We start from the raw sequence: 6,000 nt of genomic DNA, 5'->3' as shown, positions 1-6,000 counted from the left end.
TGGTGACCGGTGCCTCCAGTAGGTCTACCTGTTCTTTTGTCAATTTAGGGAAGGTGACACCCTCAAAAAAAGAGGGACATTGATTTTGTCTCAATGGGGGCTGTCGTTTTGTACAAATCAGCAAAAAAGTCCCTAAACATGGACATTACTTTTAGGTGGATCTGTAATTTGCTGGCCTCCAGGGCCATATAATGTGATAAAAACCAGGGGGGCTTATCTTCGCTATGTACCAAGTAAGCCAGCAACGTGCCCACTTTTTTCCCATGCTCAAACATCTTTTGTTTAGAGAAAAATAGGTTTCATCTTTCTTTCTGAAATTGTAGATGGGTTACTACTCTAGTTTGCAGTTTAAGCAGATTTGCCTTTGCTGGGGTTGGATTGGTGGCAAAATCTCTCTCAGAGGACAGGTTCGCCACTCCCTCATCAGTGGAGTCTGCCTTCATTTTGTTAATTCGTCAAATCAGTGTTAAGCAGGCAAATAGTTTAAAGGAGTCCCATACTGCCAAGGGTGATGGAGAGTGTTCATTCTCTGTGAAGTATTGTTTACATTTGTTCACAAGCTCGTCGTCCTCCGGTAGGAGCAAGAGCCAAAATGGGTTTAAATGCCATGATCGTAACGTTTTATTAATAGGGATGCTTAAAGTGAACAAGTAGGGACTATGGTATAAAGTCACCTAAATAATCCCTCTTTAATTAAAGTAATGTTGAACGGGGGGACATAAAAGGCCAGTATGAGGAGGGGTTCTCCATATAGTTCAGTTAGGAGAAATACATATCTTCTCTGTGGATAGCTCACATAGTTCAAAATTCACTGACTTGGCTATCAAGACCGAGAATCCCCTGGCAATGGGATGTGTGGGTAGAATGAAATGCTCACCAAACCCATGGGCGGCAGAGTGCCATCTGGATGCTACCTTCAAGATGTGTTTCAATCAATGCCACCACATCTGCATGTTGTTGTTTAAGGAATGTGAAGACTGCTGCACGTTTAACTTTTTCACGCATGCCCGTGAGGGCATTCCAAGTGAGAAATTTTAGCGATGCCATAGGTAGAATAGCTGAGAATCATATAACCTGCTCCTGTTAAACAGACTGTTCCCTATGTGTGGAGCAGCTAGGTTCCTGAGATTCAGACATGGTAATAGCAATATTGTATTAGGTAAAGTACATGAATACCCACAAAGATGCAGATCCCTTGGTGTTACCTGTATCCTGAAGTTAGTATGCACAATTAATTTCAACAAAAATGTAAATGAGTTAACCCCTGCCCTGCACGTTCCCCAACTGGTGCGGGTGTAATCCCTTAACTTGTTAGGTGTGCCAACTGAGAAACACACTATCCTCCAGATTATGTAAGAAAGGTAGTATAGCTGGTGGAGTCTCTGAGCCCTAAATAGGCCAAGGAGAAATAGTTATTTAATCCCTTCTTTTTCTGGTAAGGACAATCATCAAGTTCCAGAAACAGCTCTAGCGAGCAATTCCCAGTGGTAAGTGGGGCAAAGTCACCATGCACAATGCATGTGGTTGGTAGGACTCCTGTGCCTTTACATCTCCAGTGGTCAATATGATTTGGAGAAATATGCAAGGCTCCAATAGTGTAGTAAACAGGGGTAACTTGACTCTTGTCCAGTAAGTGTCTACAGTTGTGGTATAAACCCACATCAGTGCATAGCCAATGTCATGCCGCATATATTAACTTGCGACATGTGGCACACTGCGTTCCATGGCCTGAAAGGGGTAATTCCAGATTAAGTTCCGTGTGACTGCAGGGAGGCTATGCAACTCCGGAGGGAGAAGTGCTATGCATGTTTGTGAGTAGAAAGTCAGTATTTCATACCTGGAACTCTGTCAATCAGCTCTCTCTGGGATAGCTCGGCAATTTTAAACCAGGAGATTACCTCTTCAGGATCTTCAAAGACCGCGATCGTCGTGTTCTATTCTGAGGCAGGTGGGAAAGAGCATGGAATATCTGAAATGTTGGTTTCTTAGCCTGCGTTTGGCCTCCATAATGCTCTGGCAGCGGGGTTGCACCTCTGCTGAGAAATCTGGGAAGATGGCTACTTTATTATTTCCCACTAGGATATTGCCTTTTTCTCTTGATATTCTCAGTGCTGCATCGTGGTTTTTATAGTTGAGAAGTTTGGCTATAAATGTGCGGGGGAGGCTTACCCGGCATGCGGTGTGCTCGCTCCACTGAACACAGGAGAGAAAGCTTCTCTCCCCTAGGTAGTGACAAGGAGTTGTTCCAAAAACGTAGTGGGGTCCTTATCTTCAGTCCCCTCAGGGAGACCTATAAGGTGCAGATTACAGCTCCTCAGCCTATTCTCCATATCATCTTTAGTGAGTTGTTGTATCTGGTGCTGCATGCGGTCCGAGGATGTCTGTAGGGGTGGAATGGCGTCCTCCACTGTGCTCAGTCTAGTCTCTGTCTCCTTGACTCAGTCTCTGAGCTTCTGAAAGTCCTGCCCAATAAGGGAAATGTCCATCTTTACCTCCTCAATTTGTGCTGTTAGGGAGGTTCTGCAGAGTGTAATCACCTCAGTCTGTCCGCGTCTCCTGCCGTTCGTTCCCCCCCCCCCGACCTTCTCGGTGCCATCTTCCTCCATGTCTTGTCGGCAGAACTGCACGAGTTTGGCCGCTGCAGATTTCTGCGCTTTAGTAGGTGACATGCTGCGGGTAGTCCAGGGTACTGTCCCAGGTAAGTTGGGGTCAGGATGATAGCTGTGGGTCGCAGGATTAGTGTATAGAGAGGATCAATGGCTGGAGCTCAGAGAGACAGCGTCCTACTCCATACGGTGTCAGGACATGCCCCCATCTATGTGCCAAATTACTCAAATTTTTTATACTTTCACTGCTGCCAAGCTCCAGGTAAGAGATTGCTGCTTACCCAATCTCCCATGTAGGGAAGCGTGTGACCTGATTGCATTACACCCTTTACTGGAAGCAATGAAAGCTTGAGTTGCCCGGGGGCAGGAGGAGCAGGGCAGTGGCTGGATATAATATTGAGAAGGAGAGTGCATGCAAGAATGCACACCCAAAAGGTGTCGCCTATGGAGCACCATAAGACAAGCAGGACCAAGCTTAACTATGCAATAAAATCAATGTCAATCAAATGTATTTAGCCATTTGCCTGGAGTCTTGTTTAAAGGCGATATATGTTTATTTATTTTTTGCCACATTAGTGAACACGTTTGGGAAACCCAAATCAACTCTACCGTTCATTGTAGCCCCGACTCTTTTCAACATCATTGTAGAATTTATCTCTATCTATGTGTTTTTTTTTTTTAGTTAAGCTATGTCCGTTGGGCTCAAATTAATCTACTTCCCTTAAACATATCTTTACAAAATATTCTCCCACCCTTCCACCAATCCCCCCCCCCCAGGTCTCTCCTCTGTATCGAATAACCTACCCATTCTGCCCGTAATCGTTCAGCAATGCTTCTGCCATCCTTTCGACATATCTTGGCGTTTGTTGGTATTTTTCCCAAACTTTCCATCTCTTTACAAATCCTATTTCTCCTGGTTCACTGCTATGCTTTAAATACTCCAAATTATGAAGGCGATGTATTCTAAACTTTTCAAAACTAATGTATGGCTACATTTTACTATATAAAATGGGTCCTGTCTACAACAAGCAATTTCATTTCTGTTTGGAAAAAACAATGGCTCCTGTGTTATTAAGTACTTGTGATGGCCAAGAGCAGACGGATAAAGGTAAGATTCAGGAGCTTGGTAACATAAGCTAGCAGACAACTTAAGAGGAAAAGTTTACTAAATATCTGCCCTTCGATTAGACATGCTCATACTGAGCTACGGAGAGACGATTGTAGCCGTATTAGTGCACTTGCAACAGAAACAATCGAGTACTGTCCCTAATACTTGGGGGGTGCCCTCTTCATCAAGGTTCAAGCAGTACTAATACACACATTTTTAGCAGAGTGCCAATAGGACAATTGCCATGGAAAAAAACAAATGTACACAGCAAAGGTAATTAGGCTTGGATAGTTGGTGCAAAACTATGGCATTGGAGATGGGGGCTTCTGTCCACATGATAAAAATCATCAATATGGCTTTTGTTGCATGCTGTTAAAGAATCTGTCATCCAGGTCAGCCATAAATAAGTTCTTCCTCTAGCAGTACCCATACATTAAAGATAGAGGTCATTAATGAAATTGACGAACTTGTGTGTTCAAATGAATTCAAGCTGTGGAATATCCTCAGCACTAGATCTGTGGTTTGGCAAGGATGATAAAAATCTCTAACATGCAGCAATTCCATCCTTGTGAGGGACGTTGCTGTACAGAGATTCTACATCCATAATGACTAGAAGTGTGTTTGGTGGTAAGTGCTATAGATTGTTGATCTTGTTCAGAAAATCTGTTGCGTATTGCAGGAAACTAGCACTATTCACGATTAATGGTTTTAACATTTTTCCTACAAGGCCTGAGATTTGTTCATTGTATTAATGCCGTTTATGATGCGTCTTCCTGGTTTGTGGATCTTGAGCAGCATGTAGAAGTCCCCAATTTCTAGGTTATCCTGAGTTTTACGGATATGTTCTGCTTGGAGGTAGTTTGGTAATGTTTTAATGAGACCTTTTAATTGTCAAGTGAAATCGTGTTGTGAATCTCATTCCATGCAAAAAATGTAGCCAAGGATCTTTTGGTCATGAAACAGCACAAAAAGTACAAGCACAAATACACCATTGAAGAGAATAAGGAAGATTATTTTCTGCACACCTGTGGGACATAATTTCTTACAACCAGCTCATAGTATGGGAGGCCTGAATGTTTTGGTTCCTAAATGGAACTTTAAAACTACTCTGGAAAGGCTAACTTTTGAACTAAGATGAATTCTATTTAACACAAAAGATAATGGTCTAAAGTGTAGGATTTCAGCTTCCTAAATCACTAGTCAACATTTTTACGACTACTTTAAACCTCTGACTTCTCTCCTTGAATTCCATAGCCCTCTCCCTGAATTATTCCACCAGCTATCCAAGCTTAATTACCTTTACTGTGGTGTCCGTTTATGAAGCAGTGATCAGTGGAGATCCAGAGGATCGCCGCTGATCACAGCCCATAAACCGTTTATAAATTAGAGATAATCAGGGGGAGAAGTGTTTGAACTTGTTCTCCCGCCAATTATCTCCACACACTGAGAATCCTCATTGAATGACACAGTAACGGCCAGTTTATGAAGCTGGGATCTCAGCCTTCACTGGCGATCTGTGTCAGAATTCACACTCCTCGATTCACCAGCTCAGAGCTGGAGAATCGGGGAGTGAAGAGAGAATGTGGGGGGATCTGAGGAGGAAAGAGGAAGATAATTAACTTCCTTATGCCTCGTTCAGACCCCCCCAACACTGTAACCATGTCCCCCTGGTGTGTGTGTGTGTGTGTGTGTGTGTGTGTGTGTGTGTGTGTGTGTGTGTGTGTGTGTGTGTGTGTGTGTGTGTGTGTGTGTGTGTGTGTGTGTGTACACACACACACGTATATATTATGTAGGGGGACTGTTTATTTTACTAACATTAATCACACCGTGTGTCAGTGTATTGAGCTGTGATAATTTATCACTGCTTAATAAATTGACATCTCTGTGTATCGGTGAATTTCTAGTACTGTAAAGTCTCACGAGATTCCAGTGTTAGAAGCGTTTGTAGATTGCTTCACTCCTCCAAGGGTGAAGCGATCTACTCCGCTTTATAAACTGGCATACAGAGAAGAAAGATCTCCTCTGTGAGTGCCAGAGAATGAAGCAGTGAATAGATTTCACTGCTTCATGAAAGGACACCTGTGTACATTTGTGTGGGGATCTCTCCCCCCCCCCCCTTTTTTTTTTTAAGAGAGATTGTCCTATTAACGCTCTGCTAAAACTTTGTGCGTTAGTACTGGCTGAACCTTGATAAAAGGGGCATACCCTAAAAGCTCATGCTGAAAAATTACATGTTAGTGCAAATTAACCACTTCAGCCCTGGACCATTTTGCTGGCCAAAGACCA

This window comes from Lithobates pipiens, unplaced genomic scaffold (genome assembly GCF_037356315.1).
Source record: "Lithobates pipiens isolate NorthernLeopardFrog02 unplaced genomic scaffold, aLitPip1_a1.2 Scaffold_13, whole genome shotgun sequence".
Lineage (NCBI taxonomy): Eukaryota > Metazoa > Chordata > Amphibia > Anura > Ranidae > Lithobates > Lithobates pipiens.
This window is presented reverse-complemented; position numbering follows the sequence as displayed.